Source organism: Amphiura filiformis, chromosome 16 (genome assembly GCF_039555335.1).
Source record: "Amphiura filiformis chromosome 16, Afil_fr2py, whole genome shotgun sequence".
In the NCBI taxonomy this organism is placed as follows: Eukaryota; Metazoa; Echinodermata; class Ophiuroidea; order Amphilepidida; family Amphiuridae; genus Amphiura; species Amphiura filiformis.
The window spans coordinates 62,750,760-62,772,046 of NC_092643.1; the positions used below are offsets into that span (position 1 = coordinate 62,750,760).

Consider the following 21,287-nt stretch of genomic DNA (forward strand, 5'->3'; position numbering starts at 1 on the left):
CAGCCTTCAAGGCAATATCTGACATACAGGGTATCTCAAAATGATTAGTACTGGAACAAGCTACTATTTCTTTTTTTTTACAGAGCAACAGTTGAAGTTCAATGTCTCATTTTTACATTGGCATTTACTGTGCTTGTTCTGCATTTACTGTCCCTATAACTCATATTGGAAACCTAGTGGTAGGGTATTCAAATGGATTCTGCAGCTTTAAAGCCATAATAATCCATTCTCTGTTAAATTATTTCAAAAATCTGGTCTTTTTGGCATATTTGTAATGTTCATCATGAACTAACTCGCATCTAATTGGAATCAGCCAATATAGACCACATGCATGTAATCTGTTCTTATGAAACAGAGCAATTTTGAATTTTTCTCGCAATTATAATAATACATCTCACGTAGAGCTACATGATTAAACAGCCAAGTTGACAAGTGTGTTTTTGTTCATTTCATTTTACACCAATGGAAAAGCTGGGCTATTCCAGTTGAAACTCATATACCTCTATGGAAGACACCACCTCAATATCCCACACAGGGGGTGCAGATTTTAAATGGAGTCATCCTTTCAGGTAATATTGAAATTCATATTCCCTGTGTGGAAGATTAAGGTCACATCTTCCATAAGGGTGTATGGATTTCAACTAGAATAGCCCCATTTTCATGAGAGTTAGTACCATATTTGATCTTTTTTGTGTGAAAAAATAGCGAAATTAATAATTTGACAGAAAACAAGTGAGATAGATTATTGTCATCCTAAAATCAAATTGATCAGCATATAAAGCTTCAAAACACCGTGGAAAATTTGCTTTGATGGAAGCAACAGTATTAATACTTTGTTGGACACCCTGTATTTCTAATACTCTATTAAATAGCAAAGCAGCAGCACTTTTACTAAATTTATCCTAGTTTTAAGTAACATTATAGCAATTTTGAAGTAGATCTAAACCCTTTGTGCATTTTAACATGAGTGCTTTTTTAAAAGTCAAAATATCTCAAAAAAGAATTTGACAATGTTAACTTAAAATTATTAACCTATTTACTGTGAAAACTTTGGATAGCAATAGTAGTATTCTAAGATTTTTCCTTGGCAGCTCAAATTGCACCTAGAAAACCTGCATGAACCATTAACACAGATTTTCTTACTCTTATTTTTAAGAAATCCTTTCTTATTCACACTTTTTCCTTAGAAATCAACCATCTGCTACAGCTGAGCACCGGGATTAACTTTCACAAAATTTTGATTAAATTTAGCTTTTCCAGGAGATTGCAGGTCTAATATTTTATACTTCGAAACTAAAATTAGTCAAAAATGCATTATTTAAATAGTTCAAACTCTTAATTCATAATTGAGCTTGATTTTGAGGGAAGATCATTTATCATTTTTGTAAGCAATTTCAAAAGTCAGAAAAAAGTAAGATTTTTTTCCTGCATCACAATTTGTATAAGAATAAACCCAGTCTGTGTCAAAGATCAGAAAAACATCTAGGTAAGGCAAAAAAAAAAAAATGTTTGGTTGCCCTCAGAGAGCGTGTTTATAGTGGGAGCAGATGTGCGGTACATTGCGGTACAATTTCTACCCGGTTAGAGATTATCCGGATACTTGCCCACTATAAACACTAGCAGTATATGTATGTACGGTACATCGATATCCTTCTCAACCGAAGGATATTGTGGCGAGATATTCCACTATAAACACACCAGTATAAATTGTGTGTATTACCGAAGTAGGAGCTTTTTCATGATGCGTAGGATGCGCGCAGGGACATTCGGAACGATTCTCACCCCAAGAGTTATCAAAACAGAAGCTACATGTTCACCGCCATGATCATATTGTTGAATGGGCTGTTTATACCTCGCCCACAATATTTACACATTTCCGTGTGACCTCGGGGTCATTGCAAATGTACGATAATGTTAGTTGGTATATCATTTGTGCTGTAACTGTGTCCCACTATAAACAGCAAGAGTATCGGTACATATACAAGGATTATCGTGTACGGTATACTCAAAATGCGGTATATTCACTATAAACACGCTCATAGACCGACCCAAAAAATTAGAAACCTTGGGTCATTGTTTTTTTCAATCACTTTTTTTAAAGAAACCTTAAATTTAGACAGTATCAAGTACCGTAAAATGATCACACATCCGTCAATACTAGCATTTTCAAAATGGAGGGAAAATGGAGGAAGAACTCATGAAAAACAAAAAAGGATCGACGTACCGACCCTCCAAATTGTTTTATTGGAAGGGCAACCAAACAATTTATTTTTTTGCCTAAATGAAGCCATACCTGATGTGATCTTATCTAGCTAAATGAGTTGTCTGTCAAGTTTAATTTTTTTTTTCAATTACGACGGGTCATTCATCAAAAGTATCAAGGAAAGCTCATATTTTGCTCATTACCCAAGTGAAATTTAATGCCCGAGATAATGCTTCATTTAAATGGTGTGAACAAAAACGTAGTGATTTGTGGTTACCACATGAAAAATTGAACCACACCTTTTTAAGGAGACAAGTCATTTTCTTAGGGCGCTAGCAACTTCAAAATTTAATTTCAAGGTCTTCACATTTTTTATATGTATTTTTTTTCACATTTATTGAGTACTGAAAGTAGCTCAAAAAGATTTCATTATTTCAACATAAAATGTGACCTGCTCCCACAAAATGAGTTGATGTTCTTTGCTTGAAGACACATGTATGACATGTATTAGCAGCGGTATGTCCTTTGGGAATGGGGGCACTTCAGTACATTAGGCCATCTTAATTAAATCCTGTGTCTCAAAGCTGCCGCACACGTTAGTAAAATCGTGCACGTACATGTAGTACTCTTTGAAAATCAAGAAATTCATTTTTTTTTGTCTTTTTATTTTTTTAAACAAAAAGGCAAAAATAAAACTCAAGATTCGTATTGGATCATAAGATTCAGATTTCTTTTGCAAATTTTGGACACAAAAACAATAAAAGAGAAGAATAATAGTTTGCTTTATTTGTCTACTATTCCAACATTTGTAACATTGGGTAATTTTTGCACAAATTCTTGTCCGAAATCCTGAACTGACACATAAAAAATAAACATAAAAAAATACAATAAAAAAAACGCATTCGGTATTAGGTTTTTAATTTCTCGCAAGCTTTGAGACACAGTATCTAATTAAGATGGCATTATGTCCCATTCACAAAGGACATGCAACTTATATACAGGCGTCTTCAAACAAACAACAGCAACTCAACAATTCATAGATCCCGGGGGGATGGGGGGATAAATCCCCCCAATATTTTGCCAGGGGTGGATGGTCCATACAATCATCCCCCCAATGTTGACGACTGATAATCGATTTCTGACCAAATTAACCTCATATTTGCCCATTTTAGCCCCAAAATTTTTCGCAATTGTACCATAAACTTTTTCTGTTGCCAAAAGGTGCTGGATTGACTACACTTCAAGAATTTTTTCCAACTCCATCCCCCCAATGTCAAAAAGAAATCTACGCCACTGCAACAATTGGAAGGTCTCGACTTGCAACTTCATGCTCATTTCGTGGGAGCAGGTCACATATGATAAATGTACACATGACAATTAATATTCATAAGATAAAACAGAGAGAAACAAGAAATGTCTTTAAAAAGACAACACCATGGATGAAATTCATGTTTCATAATTTTACATTGACAAGTACTTGGAATGCTAGTAATTTTTTTTTTGTGTAGCACATGCACAACTAACCGGGTTGGAAATGTTGTTACCACGAATACCACCAATGACATACTATAAGCTAAATTGAAAAATGTGTGTTAAATAGGTCTACATTTAATTTATACTGAATTTATACTTGTACAAACAAAGGGATCAATGGAAATCACATCCACCGAAGTTTCGCATCAATCCAACAATCTATATTCAGATGACTTTGTGATTACGTTTTATGACATGACTTTGAACATTCTGACAATCCAACAATATATACTGTGAAGAAATGGGGTTCGGGCCGAGCGGCGATGGCGGGTGGACGTTTGGGGCCAGTGGAAGACCCCGAGAGATCTAATTGTTCCAAATGAAAAGTGATTCAGACTGCACACATAAATATAACAGAAGTTATTCTTTCTTTTTCTTGTCATAAAATCACAACAACACTGCATATAAGTACTTCAATAACTGTCACCTGTTAAATGGTAGTCTATAATGCTACGACAACTTCCAGTTTGATATTTCAGTAACTTATAGAAGGTCTCCGAGTCAGACTTGAGTGTTCAATGTTCCATGATCATGCTGATGCACATTTCAACTTGAGTAGTTTCATTAGTAAGCTTACTGCACAAAATCACACAAAAATCACTGTCAATCGTCCCAAATTATGCTCTGCAATCACAATATTCCTCTGCAATTACAATGTCACCTCATTATTATTGATTTCATATGATTTCCCTAGTATCAAACGGTTTTCCGATCAAGTTTCACATTGTAAACACACTCGTGCAAGCAGCCATCTCCAATTCACGTGCAACCAAGGTCAGAGGTCACTAACAAAAAAACAGCTTACAGGCGCACATCACTAGATTAAATGAGCAGAACCCCATTTTACTACAATACTTATAATTCCACCTCAGGCTCAGATGACCGTTAACAATTATAATCAATAAAAATTCCTTTAAAAAAGGAATGTGGCGCCCAATGTGAACTTGGACGTGATATGGTGAATTCCATGGTGTGTAGATTTGGTATTATAATGATTTTTCTAGGGAAGAGTAGAAGATGACCAAATGTAAGAGAAATGTGTTTGATTGGGGAAGGTGTTCTGACAATCCAAATATAAACTTAGTCCACCTCAAATGACCTGTAACAATTTGTGATTGACATTACTTAATTCACCTCGGATGACTTTGATCTGACATTCAACATTTTCGCGCTTACACCAATCATTATCCATAACAATTTAACTCTTACAACTTCCTGTCAACTCTCTAATTTAAAACTCCAGTTTCTTACAATTATTAAGATAAGCAAACATTGCTGGGTAGATAACAGGATTTAGTTATTTACTTAATCCAATCATGGAGGTAGTAGCTAGTCAGTGTTTTAAAATACAACAATGTAGAACATGTATAATTAATATGCCATGTTGTTTGCATACAGTTTGCCACCCAATTGTGCCACCATATTGCAACTTTGGCAATAACCGCTATATAGATTCTATGGTAATTAGCAAACAAAAGCCATCAGTTTAAGAAGCCTCGTTAATTGATCTTATCACTATGGACCACAAGAGTCTCATCCCAATGGCATAGTCCAATAACCTCAATTACATAATCATAGTGCAAAATTTGACCTCAAGTTGCAGAGTATGAGTTTGTGTACCCAAATTTTCAAAGGATGACGGTACAAATGTATTACGGTTTAAGAACTGTTCCCATGATAGATGAGCATGTTGTGGATCCTAGTGTATGGTCAAATGTCACCGTCTATCGGGTTCTAAGGCACACGGTAAACTGGTTGAACGCATACAAAGGTCAGGATTTATTTGGTGTTTTTATAAATCCTAATTTTATATTTAAACAAAGAATATACGCTCACCATTTTATCCCGTGCATATCAGAAAACAATAATAAAATAAAATCCAAGCAAAGTGTGGTTTTATTTCTGAGCTGGGCATAATTTTAGCAAAGCAATTATGAAGTCAATCTAGCAAGAGTGAAATTAGAAGCTTTTCACAAAATCATGCCTATATTGTGGCGTCTCTGTAGAGGGCGCCACAAAAAGACTGACTACTCAATCCCAGGGGTTCCCTGGCTCAATTCAATCTTTATTTTCTGAATGTGTTGATTATAATTGTTACTACTAACTGCCCAGTTGCTCTACCAAAATGTATAAAACCAAAGCAACTATCTACCCCAATTACTGGTATTTACCCCCCCCACTAGTGTCACTCCCAACATCAATTAGTGATGGTATAAACTAACCCTAGTTACAATGCAGGTGCCTGGGCACCTTATACCCAGCTTGGTTCCTGTCTGATCAGATAATTGCTCATTATAAATTGTTGAATTAGTGGTCACTTGTTGACAGCTTATCAGTAGCATGGATCAGCAGGGGTGCATTTATATCATTTTTCATAGAGCAATTGTTCAAAATATTTAATGTCAAATGGTTCCTAAAAACCTTATTTGTGAATGGATTTTTATTGTTGACAAAACAAAATGTATGTTTAATATATCAATTATTCCATTAACAGCAATTTCCTAAGTTTCCATCCAAAAATAATCACAGAGTATCATCTGTTTACAAAATAAGTGTTTATTTTCAGATTTCCAATTAACCATTATCAGTATAGCTGGTAGGGCCTTGCTAGACCTTGCTAATAGTTATAGTCAGAAACAGGTATTTTGTCCTGTAGTCCCTGGCAACCCAGTCTGCTTGTGGCTCACTCGCAAACATACACGACAGAAACCGGCTGTGAAGGAGCCTAATGCACGTAAACAACTTCCTTATAACATGTATAATAATTTTGAGTATAATAAAGAAAGTCATGCATATGCAAAATGAAGCAATTACCTATTGCTAACTTGGTAAAATGCATACTCGTAGCCCAATCTTGTACATCATAGCACCCAGTTTTGGTTTGTGGTTTCAAATGTTGCAATTAAACATTAGTTCTTTCAAATATGAAATGCTAAAACCCAAATCTAGAACAAACAATCATATATTTAGAAAGATATAGCAAACTTTCCATGATAGAGATTGGACCCAAGACAAAGTACACCCAAATTAAGTGTCAATTCAGAATTATCCCACCATGGTGGAAAAATTGCTTCTGCAAAAATCAGGCTTCCAGCTACATTCAATAACAACCTTGAAAGACATAATAAAAAAAGCCTGATAAGAACACAATTTTCTCATGATCAAAAATATCTGGGTTATCAGGTCACCCTTATAACTATCAATATGTAAAAATGTCATCATCATCATCATCCTCAAGCTAAGTTCAATAATCCCATAGACACTATTAGCCTATGAAATTGCATGTATCACCTCTGGGTACTGATTGTCTGTGTGTGTAATTGAGTGTTTCGATATCATGTTTTGAATATTTGGATTTGAAATAGTTGTCATTCAAGGTTTCTAAGCCGTAATTCCAAAATCTGACATCCATATTTCGATGATTTTTTAGGGAACATATCAAAAGTTTGATGATGCCCTATAGTCCTTTCGGTACAAAAAAATAGTTAAAATATCAGTTGGAAGTTTATCTTTCGGGTTGGAATTTTCAATATTTCACACTTGCGTTTCAGGGATGGAACGGGGTTAGCTTCCTGACAAACCATAGGGTGTCATCAAAAATTTCTTGCTTCGACAAAGATTAGTAAATCTTGATTAACTAATTAAGCATGCGTACACATTACGCTGAACAAAGATCGAATGAAGACATTGTACTGTACACATTTCATGAAAATTAACGAAGATTGAACAAAGCTTATTTCAGCGATATCCATGACCATTGCTTTTAATAATAAATAATAATAAATAAGCATTTATAATGCGCCATTTATCTAGAAAATTAAATCTAATCCAAGGCGCAGAAAACAAGATACACGTACAAGTAAACATGAAAACAGAGTTTACAAAAAAAAGTATAGCTGATTAAAACAAATCAGCTATCCAAATTGTTAGCTCAATACAATTTCATACAAAATACATGTACAATCAACATGAAACCAAAGAATCCATAAATACATGTAAAACAAAAATACAGAGCAGTATAAAAGCATGATAAATCAAACACTGACATTATACGCAGCATTGAATAAGAAAGTCTTGAGTCCAGATTTGAACTGATCAACAGAAATTGATTGTCTCAGATTATAGGGAAGCGAGTTCCAAAGTTTTGGTGCAACAGTAGAAAAAGCACGGTCTCCCAGAGAATAATTAGATCGTGGAATTTTTAATAGACATTTGTCTGACGATCTGAGAGTGCGTACAGGTGTGTATGGAACAAGAAGGTCCGTGATGTAAGAAGGTGCAATGTTGTTTAATCCTTTCCATGTGAGAAGAAGAGTTTTAAATACAATTCTTTCACGTCACGGGAAGCCAGTGCAGATTCATAAGAATGGGTGTGATGTGATCATATTTGCAGTGTTTGTCAAAACGCAGCGTGCGGCAGAGTTCTGTACAAGTTGAAGTTTCCTAAGCTGTTGTTCAGTAATTCCATTTAGTAGAACATTTCCATTGTATAGGCGCGAGGTAATGAAGTCGTGAAGAAGTATTTCGGCAGTTTCCTTTGACAGAAGTTTCCTAATACTACGTAGGTTGCGAATTTGAAAATAAGCAGATTGACACACTTTTTTAATATGATTATCCATTGACAGTGTAGAATCAAAACACACGCCTAAATTTCGCACACTGGTTGAAGCAGATATAGTTGAGGATCCGATTTGAATACTGTTACGATGAATCTTACTTTGAGAGTTTTTGGAAGATACTATGAGCAATTCAGTTTTGTCATCATTAAGTTTTAGTTTATTTTTTGTCATCCATGATCGTATATCAGAAATACAGTTTTCAATACGCTGACGAGCTAAGTCTTCATCTTTGGGTTTGTTTACATCAAAAGAAAGGTAAAGCTGCGTATCATCTGCATAAGTATGAACATTCAAGTTATGATGACGAGCAATTTCAATAACAGGTGATGCGTATATAGTAGAAAAATATGGGGCCTAACACAGAGCCTTGTGGTACTCCAAATGGTAGGTCTACCGCAGATGATAGAGTATTTCCAATGCTGACGGATTGATTTCTGCATGACAAATATGACAAAACCCATTTAAGGGGTGGGCCGTTGACACCCAAGGATTCAAGACGCGAAAGAAGAATATTGTGATCAATAGTGTCAAAGGCCGCAGATAAATCCAGAAGAACTAAGAACACAGCATGTTTTTTATCAAGTTCACATAAGATATCATTTTGGACCTTCAAAAGTGCTGTTTCGGTTCCGTGAAATGTTTTGTACGCGGACTGGTACTTTTCCAGAAGGTTGTGTGTTTCAAAGTGATTGTTCAGACGAGATGCTACAATTTTTTCAATAGTTTTTGACACAAAAGTTAAATTTGATACAGGTCGATAATTTCTGAGATTTTCAGAATCAAGAGTTGCCTTCTTTAGCAATGGCTTAACAACAGCACTTTTAAATTGCATAGGAAAAGTAGCTGTTTCAAGAGATAAATTTACAATATTTGTGATGGTTGGGAGGAGAAGGTCAATGTGGTCCTTGAGAATCGAAGTAGGAATTGGATCCAATTGGCAATGCTTAGATGGAGAAGACATGACTAATTTGCGAACTTCTTCCTCAGAGGCAGGCAAAATGGTGTTCAACTCTGGCACAGTAGAATTACATATAGATGGCGGAGTAAGTCCAGGAGTTGGAGAAAAGTCATTATGCGTGAAAGATGCACGGATGTTGGTGATTTTTGAAATGAAGTATTTGTTGAAGGTATTTGCCAATGCTTGATTAGAAGAATGAGACGGTAGCTTGGGTTTACCCTTTTGATGGAGTAGTGATTCGACAATATTATAAAGTTCCTTAGTGTTTTCACAGTTTACTATCTGATCCCTGTAGTATGACGATTTTGCTTTATTAATCAATGTGTTTACAAGGAGGCGCTGAGCCTTGAAAAGATCACGGTCGATTTGCAACTTTGATTTCCGCCATCGCTCTCTAGTCGCTTTTCTTTTCTTTTTCGCGTCAGCAATTTCATCGTTATACCATGGGTTGCGAGGTCTTAATGTGACAGTTCTTGATTTCAGAGGTGCATGTTTTTCCAATATGGAACATAAAATCTCATTGTATTGATTTATAAGTCCAGATAGATCAGTCTTGGGGTTTGTGATGAGCTCAGAGTTTCTTATATCACAATCAAAATCCACATGGTTTATCATTTTCAACTTGCGATATGTAGTCTGATTTTTGGCGTATCCCGGCTTGTTCAAGTTTAATTTACAATGAACGGCAAAATGGTCTGAAAAGAGGGTACCTACACGAACTGATTGAATGAGATCATCAGTTGAACGAGTTACAGCCAAATCCAAAGTGTGGCCACTTACGTGAGTTGGTTCTTTCACAAATTGGGTAAAGTTATATGTATCCAGTAAATCCTGAAACTTGATGGTATCTGGGTCATTGGGTATATCTATATGAAAATTGAAATCCCCAACAATCAGAAGCTTACATGGAGCAGATATTAAAGTTGTTAAGTAGTCTGAAAAATCATTTAAAAACATATTCACAGTCGACTTGTTCGTTTTGCAGTTATATTGGGGTCTGTACACAACAACTAATTTGATGGGAGTAGAAGTTCCTTTAAAAGTTAAGTCACAACACAAGGTTTCAAAAGTTGATGAATTGAAGACGCTGGTATTTTCACACTTGATGTTAATGTTATAGATGAGTCCAACTCCACCGCCCCTTCTGTTTTGGCGGGGGGCATGGTAAAAATCAAAACTTTTATTCTTTATTCTTTTCTTAAAACATGTTCACTAAGGCCAATTTTTAATCTTCTGTCCACACCTTACCCTCCCCCCTCCCCAGTTATCCTCGGCCATGGCTAATCAGAGTTGTTTTCCAAACTTTCATTTAACTGAATAAAACAATTTCTAAATGGGTAAAATCCAATGGAAATGTTGAAAATATTAAATACGACGACACATGCGATAGCGGCAGCTGTAATGCATATGAATTTTGATCTAAAAGCTAGCAAGTGTCACTTGTCACATGATCACTTTCCTTCGTTGAACAATGTGAGCGTACACAATACAAAAAATAGCTTCGTCGAAATAACTAGCATTTTTAATCTTCGTCGAAAGAAGACACATCATACACATTAGGAAAAATGCTTTTTAATCTTCGTTCGACCTTCGTCGAAAGAGGAAAATTCCATAGTGTGTACAGGGTCCATGTCATGCGCCCAGACGCAGTGGCGGCGCCCAGGAATTTTTTTCAGGGGGCAAAATCAACAAATTTTATGCAAAATTACCGCAAAAAGGCAAAATTTTCGTAATTTTGGGGTTTTACTGGGGGGGGGCAACAGGGGGGCAAGAGTTCTGACTGGGGGGGCATTTGCCCCCTCAAGCCTCCCCGTGGCGCCGCCACTGCGCAGACGACAGCCGTCTCATATCGGTAGCATAACTGTTCCAATATCGAAGGTTATGAAACATACATAGCCACAAGGTGAAGAGCCTTTTATGCTTAAAGGAACAATCCTGCAATCTCAACATTATGCCTTATATGTTAGAAAATTAATTATCAAGCACAAATCACATGAATTATTTGAAACAAACTGCATTGACCATAAAAGCGAATAAAACAGCCGTCTCTCAACATGCGTTATTCAAAATTCCCGGTGCGAAACTGCCCAGTGCAATGACGTCCCAGTATAAACCATGACGTCATTGCACTAGACAATTTTGGCAGGAGGAATTTTGAATATCGCATGTTGAGAGCCGTCTGTTTTTATTAGTTTTTATGGTCAATATGAGTATGTTTCAAATAAAACCACATGATTCGTGCTTGATAATTATTTTTCAAACATATAAGTCATAATGTTGTGATTGCCGGAGACATCCTTTAAAATGATTGGTCAACTCCAACATTTTTATTATTATTATTATTATTATTATACTTGGTGTAAATTTAGTATTTCTACGAGCACGCTGTCAGTTATCACATTACCGGTGCAGCAGGTCCTTGTGTGATCATGAGTGGTCGAGCCTTCATCACATGTGTCTCTGACTTCATTAGGACTGAATTGAAGAAGCCTATCTACTTATTTATATCAAAGAAAAGTTTTAAACTATTCAACCACACTCACGTTATCAGCAATGTGATACTGCATGGTGAAGTCCTTTATACTTGGTATACGCTGGAAGTTGAAGTTCATATGTCATTATTGTTTGTTTCATGCTGTGTGGAGTTACATCTTCTAATACCTTTAACAAAGCTAAAGAAGTTATATGTTTGTCATAAACATCCTCCACATTTACATACTGAGTGGCATAAGGCTGCGATCACATAGAAGTATACTGTATAGCGAATTATACCGGATACCGTATACTTCTATGTGATCGCAGCCTTATAGTCCCACTTCATTTTAAAACTGAAATATAATTGGAATTTGGAGTGGGATTATTCGCTGTAGAAGTGACGTAATAACAAGGGGGTGACACTAAATTCACGGTTGTTCTATTAGCAACGCAAAACCTATGAAAAATTCCGCTGGTTTACTAGCTAGAAAGTGAGGCCAGTTATCGATCCGTTATGAATAATTCATGTTCGACCCCTTGGATCGTGTTAATTAATATTGGCAAATAACAACGTTGTTAGTTTTGCGAACTTATTATTTATCTTTGTTAATTAATATATCTTTTAAATGCTGATAAATCATGGTTGGCTGCCCATATTATATGTTAAATTCAATGTTTTATGAATATAATTCTACCACGCAGAGGGGGTCACACAGCATAATTTCACACTACACGATTTAGCTAGATTTGGAGCTCTGCACTTCAAATTCACATCAATTTCAAAGTTTATACACTTAATATATTTAATATACTTATTTTTTTGTTATAACAAACTGGAACACAAACTATACTAGCTTATTACCTATACAGAAAGGGGATTTACACATATTCACTCAGCAATTTGACATGCCTGGCGCATCAAGACATTCTCTGTCTGGATAACATGACTGTCGCCCTCAATACGTCTGGGCACAAATTTAAATAACAATACGCTATTTACATATGAATGCGGCCTCATGCTAATTTCTAGTGACGCTTCCAGGTATTGTTCTATGGTAATAATCGAATTAACTACCATAGCAATAGATGAATACAATTTTTAAGTAGATCGCCCTGCACTTCAAGCAGATTGCACTGATCACCTGTGTATGTCAGCAAACATAGATTGAATACAATACCGCTCTTTTCAAAGATACTAATCTTACAGGTGCGAGTGATTAGCCTTTCTTTGACATCTATGGTTCAATGCATAGGTACCGCATCGCATGAACATTGTAGTGCAGGGTGATATATTCAAAATTGTATTCATCTATTGCTATGGTAGTTAATCCTCTTATTTGTAAACTTTACTTCTACAGCAAATACCTACACCTTCACCAAACATACAACTCCATAGTAACAAAATAATGGTATAACATGCATCATTGAACGTATCAATGTTACTTTTACACACACACGCAAAAAGATTTGTTTGCTCCATCCAACTGCCCAACCGAAAAACTTGTCCAACAAGAAGCAGAAAAATCAGTATTTTCTGTGCCTCAAAATCATCAAATTTGTGTTCACACCACCATCAGATATCCCTATAAATGTGATTGCAGCATTGCATCTCTTCAATTTGCAATAGAGCACAATGTACTTGGAAATGTGCATTTGAGCAGGGACCTTGTATGGAGGGACTGGAAACAGCTTCCACCCATTGTACCATGCGAGTTGCTGGTTTACAAATTATCCTCAGTTGAGCAAGCATGAATAATACGTTGATCAATAGACCCTGGTACGAATCCAAGCACAGTTACAACACAGCACGTGGCTTGTCTTGTACATTGCGAAATGAGCCTACATGTTTGCCTATAATGACAGACTCTAGAAATGCCAACATAAATCTTCAAAGAACATCATCTTAAGAATTATTTCAGTATCGAAATCAGTAGGAATACCAAGCGTGCACGGTGTACACATTCCAGAAAAAATATAATTTTGTTTGTTCTAGCATTCTGTATCTCCACAAAATTATCTCATTTTGTCTTCAAAATCCTATGTAAATGATTTTCCATGCTACACAGAAATTGTGTTCGACAAAGGATAGACATTTTACACAATTTTACATAACTGAAAAAGATATTGGAATATTTTGATGTTTTTTTTATATTTAGTAGGGCAACATGAGTAAATAATAAAATTCAAACATAGCGCCCTCGGCGCAACTCGCATACAATCGAAGGTCGAAAAGATAATCTGATAACAATAGCTTGACAATAGCTATCAATAATCTGTTTCCAGTCCCTTTATACACGGTCCCTGATTTGAGAAAGCAGTTTGTAGCAGCATAGTCAAATTAATTAATATAAAAAAAGATAAATGGAATATGCATCAGGCATAAATACATGCATGTAGTTTGTTTTGCTCTTGCACATACATTTCAAATTAGAAAAACATTTTTGCTGCAGCTATTTATACTAAATATATCAGTGTAGTTGTAAAATGGTCGGGTTTGAGAAAGAAATACACCCTGGCTGCACACCTCCCAACAATAGAAAGTCCAAAATACCCGGCCGGGCACCCAGCCACATGGGCATACCCAGAAACTTGGACCCTGCTGATGATGTTTTGGCATGCTGCCCTTTTTTTTAGGAAAATGAACTTTTTTCGGCTGATGACCATCCTACGCATACACTTAGACACAACAACAACATTCCTGTTATGTGTTCTCTTACCAAGGCCTGTTTCCAATTGGTACATTCATACACATTTGGCTCTCTTTGGCATATGACCTTTCATCAGCTTACATCATGATAAGTGATATATTTCTAGTTCTAAATGGCTTTGTTATTTAAAAATAAGTAACAAAATCAGTGATAAATGAAAAATGCTGTTCAAATTGAAAAATATGAAGGGTCTTTGGGTGACAGATCAAATGAAAAAATAAGAGGTAGCATGTGATTTTTAAAAAAAGGGGGTCTTTGTGTGACAGAGTATGCGTTCAAATAGGGTCTTTGGGTGACAGATATGCTGAAAAGGGGGTTTTAACAGCCCTGCATGTGTGCATGGGTGTTAATCCGGGAGGGGGGCAGGGGGAACATGTCTATCACTATTTGGCAAAATGACCTATTTTTTGTTCTTCTCAGCCACTTTTTGACAAATCAGGCCTATTGTCCCCACCCCACATTTCAAGCAAGATTTGTGCTAATGCATGTGTGTCACCTCCATCTCCCAGACTATCAATCTCCCAATAAAAGTACATTTAGCATTGGATCATGAGAGTACACCATCCTAGGAAGGGGAGATTGTCATCAATCCCAATGTAAATATTACTTAAGGTTAAATACAATGGATTTTCAAGGCTTGATTCCAGAGGGGCGTAAGTTAATAATAAAAACAGCCATGCAGAAAAAAATGAACTCAAGCGTACTTGGTGTATCAATCTACATGCAAAATGACCAAGAACCTATGAAACCGTGGCACGTGAGTCATCCTATGTTGCAGGGATAGGGAGGGAGGGGACAACCATGATAGGGGATGCCGGGGTGGGGGGAAGCCGGTTTCTGCAATTTTTCTATGGTATTTTATTTCATTTTTTTAAATATTATCCTTAGATGATATCTGTCGTGAAATAAATCAATGCCGCTATAGACTAGTAATAGGCCTAGTAGGCCTACCCTGATTATGCAATATATACAACAATAACTACAACAACAATAATAATAAACCAACAACCAATATCTAATTTGTAAAAAATATTCATAGGCTTATATAGGCCGCGCCTATTTAGATTTGTTGGCCTATTACTGAATTATACAATAATTTAAAAAAAAAACGGCAAAAACAATCAATCACTGCAGTCAGAAAGAAATAAACGAACAAGAAAGAAAACAGAAAAAGAGAACAGCAAGAAAAAAAAGAGAAAAAAATAGAATTGGACCACACAGGGACTCGAACCCGTACTAGTTGACCAGCTCAAAACAATTACATATAGTCGAGGAGATTATCAGTCAAGCGCGCTAGTCGATTGCGCCACAGAGACAGCTTACGAAATCTATTGGTCTCAAACTGACTACATGATCAATAGTGCATGCAGGCTGTTATGATAAACAAGCGCATTCCTCCGCAAACTCGGACGCATCGATGACGAAAAATCTCGTTTTTTGCAAAAGTAGCTTCAATTAGGAATGAAAATCAAGTGGTAGAGTAATCGACAGACAGTTGAGAAATAATGTTGGTAGTTAGATGTCAAAATTAATGTTCCACAATCAAGATATCGATAATGTAAAAAAGCAGTGTTTTCTCAAGCAAGATTCTCGAAAATGTTCCTAAAACGGGCTTTTAAGATTTAATCGGTACTGTATTTGGTTCTTCCCCATGGCAACATTATTTCTTTGATCGATTTGTAGTACAATACAAAAAAGAAGAAAACAATCACTCGGCGTGGTTTTATACGGGACGCACATTTGAAAAAAAAAAAAAACGTCATGGAACGCGTTTTTGATCTTGTGAACATGGTGCGAAAAAAGGCTTTAAACAAATGATTTTCAAATTTATTCTAAAAATTTGTATAAACACACAAAGAAAATGTTAAGCTACATCCAATGCACCAACATTTCACTCGCTGCGATATCTGGTTACTGAGAAAACTCTGTTTTAGAGAACAACTTTATACGTCTTTTGTACGTTTTTTATACGTTTCTTAGTGTAACCTTAAGATGAAATGTTCACGAATAGAAAGCATGTAAAATGAGGAGGACTGATTTTACACTTAATTCGTACATACATGACATACATGAGATAATGCTACTTGAACTAGGGCTTTCAAAAGAAATATGATTCAATTCTCTTACAAATTGTGTCATGCGTGAGAATATGCTATCTTTCTTCCTAATTAGAGCTGCTTCCAAAAAGAAATATAATTCAATCCCCTTCCAAATTGTGGCATACATGATAAAATGCAATCTATGCTCTAATTAAGGCTTTCCACAAGGAAAACAATGATTCAATGCTGAGACATCCTTTATAAAGCCTACTTGGACACAAAATAAATCCTCAAATTTCTAAAACATGAATATAACACAACTTTGCCGACACGAAAGAAATTTAAATTGATCCAGTAACACTCCCATCTATCTGTGCATGTATCTTCTTGGCAATCATTAACACTGTCTACGTCAACATCCCCCAAACAAATTGCATCTTTTATCAAATTGGAAGCCACTCTAACCTTTTTCTGTGCTCTCTTGATACAGTCGAGGGCAATTTGGGATGCACCGAGCTAGTAAACATTGGGGTACAATTACAGACTTCATGCCAAACTCAATTCGGTTTATGTCTTCTTTCGTCATCTGTTGGTTCCAATTCAAAGAGGCGCGCATCAAGTCGTCTAGCTGCCTTATGTTATGAAATTAGATTAATAAAAATTCCCTTTAAAAGGGAAAGCCAGCCTCAATGTAGAAGAGGTCTTGTAATTAGTTTTGGTCAATGTGAAAGGCATTTTTAGGATCACGCTTACATCTACATGACAGTCCACCAAACCATCAACGATGAGAACATGCACACTGAAACAGCAGAAAACATTAATTCCTAATCTCATGTCAACTCTTTTAATTCATTACATGTACTCCAAATTGTTCTGGTCTGTTTGTTTTGTTGTTGTTGTTGTTGTTGTTGTCGTTGGGTTTTTTGTCTTTTCAGCTTTTTACCCACGATGTCTCAATATCCAATTTTGTAATACCAGAACTTACGAACTCAATATCTTCGCTTAGGAATGTCCGATTTCACTGCTTTCGATATATACACTGCCGGTTTGAGTTAACTTACATGTACATTTTATTTTAAAATAACTTAATTAATTCGCAATGTATAGTTTAAGCCTACTATCTTATAATCGACAGTGGCCAGCGCATTTATAAAGGTCTGGTTACTCACTACAATCTCCACTCTTAAACTGTGTATTTCTGAATGTGCTGATCATGTTGATTGCTAGTCGGAAACTCCTCATGAAGCTATGGACATGGCATCTTACATACTCCATTCTATAACAGTCTGCCTAGTGCCTTGTGTGTTTTCTCTTCAATCATTTTGTTGAATGTAATTTTATGAATCAAATAGTTATGTGTCATTTTATTTATAATAAAGAAGTTATTAAATTAATAAAGTAAGACAATTTATTTATCTATAAGTGCATGTCAAATGGGGTACATTGTTCAATACTATATGCATAAATTATGCCCATATTATAGCTAGGCCCTAAAAACTTTATTTTGCATCGGATTTTTCCCGTTGAAAAGACAAAACTGATGTTTATGATAGCAACCATTTCATCAATAACATTTTGAGTCATTTTTATCCATAAAACGACACAGGATATGATAGATAACTACTTTCACATCAATATGGTCCATATGATCACAGATTGTTGAGAATCTGTGATATGATCCGAGGATATGATGAAGATTTTGATTCTATAGATCTGTTATCAACATGATATCACGCTGTTCAGTGGTCAAGGAGTAAGGACCCCGGTCAAGGACACTGATATGACATCATAGGTGATGTCAGATTTTCTTCTGCTGACCATATGATGCTATATATATTAACTATTATTGTTACATTTAGGCCTTTAAACTTTTAAAGTCATAATTAATTAGTTCAAACATAACTTTGGTAATACTCACTGTTTTTCGCTCGTTGAAACGGCAAAACATACTTACTTTTCCTAACAAATCGAATTAAAATATTTTTAAAAAATTTAACCACAAAAAGTAAAAAAAAAAAAATCATTCCAATACCACTAAAATATGATCTCTTGAGTAAACTGACCCCAAACCTGAAACAGGTACCAGCCCCGAATGGGCTGGCGAAAACAACGGCTGTTCTGATCACTGCAAATATAAGGTAGACATGCAATTGATACCTGATACTCTGAGATGAAACATTGCATGCAACCCTAACCAGATAATGTGTACAGATTGTCAACTCTGTATTGTGGCCATGTGTTCAAGACGTACATATCCTGTAATCAGTGGTGTAGTTGAGGGCGGGTGCAAAGGGAGGCAGCTTTCCCACTGTGAGCGGTCTTGCCCCCTCTTGCCCCAAAATGGAATGCTGGCCACGCTGGTATTTAAGATTTTTTAGTACTTTTGTAGCCCATTTGTGACAATTTTCATCAAATCCCCCCCAAGTTACCTTTCCCCCTCGCTCCCCCCCCCCCCCACCCTAAAAAAATTACTGACTACTATAAACCTACAGTGGTGGCGCCAGGGTCATGGGGAATGCCCCCTGTTTCCCCAGTAAAACCCAAAATTATGAAAACATCCACTTTTTGAGGCAAAATTGGTTGATTTAGCCCCCCTGAAATTCACCCCTGAAAAACTTCCTGAAACCGCCACTGTAAACCTAACCATGATCCTAACCCTAATCTTAATTTGAGGTAGTGTCAGCTATTTGAAAAGCTTGCCAAATTATTTTGTTCCAGATAAATTTACATCCTTCTCCATGAAACGACATTGCAAATTGTGATGGTAAAATATAACACGGCTGGCAGCTATAACAAGTCCATGTGCTCAGTATGAACTCTGTATTGAAGTTGGATGTGTGTCACTTCAACATGTACTGGTAACCAAATTCAGTATCATCTCAAACATTCAAAGTTCACGATTTACTTGTAACTACATAACCGCAAATTATTTTGACGCACACTATGATGTTGAAATCCCCAGAGGATAGAGTTTCTTTGCATCAACAGCCTTTTCTTTACACATTAGACATTCGTAGTGAAAATTGAGAGATTATTTTCTGTTGCGTATTGTCTGATTTTTGGCTATATGATGGCGGTGGCAAGTTCCGACAGGCCCTTTGCAATACGACTCATTCACAAACCATTCCTCCTCAGACATAGTACGTTATGTACTGAGGGGGAAATATTGGGCTATTCCAATTGAAATCCATACCCCCACAGAAGACATGACCTTAATCTTCCACACAGGAGTGTGAATTTCAAATAGGGTTACCTGAATGGGTGACTTCATTTTAAATCTATTCCCCCTGTGTGGGAGGTTGAAGTCATGTCTTCCACAGGATGTGTACGGATTTCAACTGGAATAGCTCGTTTCACTGTAGACATGAACATGAGATGCGGATACAGGAACAGAGCAAACTTAACAGCTTGCCAAAAATAGGAGATGTTATTTAACGTGCGGGTGCAAAAACATCCAGAAAATATCTCTGTCTCGACAAAATCTTTTGAATCGTAATAATGCGGGCAAATGGAGATACTCAATGATGAGACTGTCTCTTAAGGCATACAAATTTGCAATCGTATGCAGCGCCTAAAACTTAAGTCAATACCATGTTACCGTGTCAATACCATGCTACCGTGTCAATACCATATACCGTGTACCAAGCAGAGTAAGATATTCTATTCTTACCTTCAATTGTATGTCTGTCCCATGTAACCTTGACAAAACACATTTTTAAACTTACAACTATACTTATTTCATTCAACTTGAATTCACAAAACAAAAACATGCTAACAAATAAATTGTTCATTTTTTTGTGAGGCAATGACAGTAACCCACCCTACTACTTTTCTTGCATAAGGTAAGGATCCTTCCTCTTCTTGTTTAGCCATGATGACTTACATCAACCACCTTATGTCTTCTTGTACTGGGAGTATGTATCTTTACTGCAATATCTTCATTTACCTGTGAATTAAAAATGGAAAAAAAGTATTAATGACAAGTTTATATATTCCAAACTCAGAAACTTTGGATCATTAACAAGTGACTTCTTAGCCATGGGACGTTTCCTCCAAAGTGGGCTTTGGTAGGTCATGGTTTTATGGGAACCAATCATACTACTTCGCATATAAAGAATTTTACGTACTACTTCGCATATAAAGTATTTTACGTATATCAGTGATACAGTTATATAGACATATAATTTGCTGTTTCATTGTGTCACTCAATGTGGTTCATAATAACGGATAGCGGTTTGGTTCAAGTTCTTCATATGGCCATCGATGATACACAGTTATATGTATCATTTAATCGATGATACACAGTTATATGTATCATTTAATCCCAAAGTGCCGGGCGATCTTGACAGTGCAATAATTCGACTTCAAAATTGTATATTAGATATAAAAAACTGGATGACTGCAAACAAACTGTCGTTAAATGATAGTAAAACTGGTTGAAAACAGAATTCTTTATAGCTGCATCACCATATTATTATAACAAACATTTGCCACCTAATATAACTTTATCTATTGGAAATGAACGCATCGAATCTGCAAAGACCATTAGGAATCTGGGTGCTTTTTTCGATACTCACATGACTATGTCTTCTCATATTACAAATGTTAGCAAATCTGTTATCTTTTATCTTCGAAACATCGCTAGAATTAGGAAATATATTGACCAACCTACATGTCATCATGCCACACGTTCATTGATACTTTCTCGTCTTGACTATTGTAATGGCCTTCTCTCCTCATCACCATCTACTC

At 36.1% G+C, this 21,287-nt stretch overlaps 1 long non-coding RNA gene across 1 annotated transcript in view; it reads right to left on the minus strand.

Moving 5' to 3' along the window:
* LOC140136658 (uncharacterized) overlaps positions 1–20,476 on the minus strand; it is an 84,556-nt gene extending 64,080 nt beyond the window's left edge. Inside the window, exon 1 of the long non-coding RNA XR_011856721.1 lies at positions 20,356–20,476. This is a non-coding gene — a long non-coding RNA (uncharacterized lncRNA). The remainder of the gene's footprint in view (positions 1–20,355) is intronic.
* Positions 20,477–21,287: the final 811 nt, after the last annotated feature.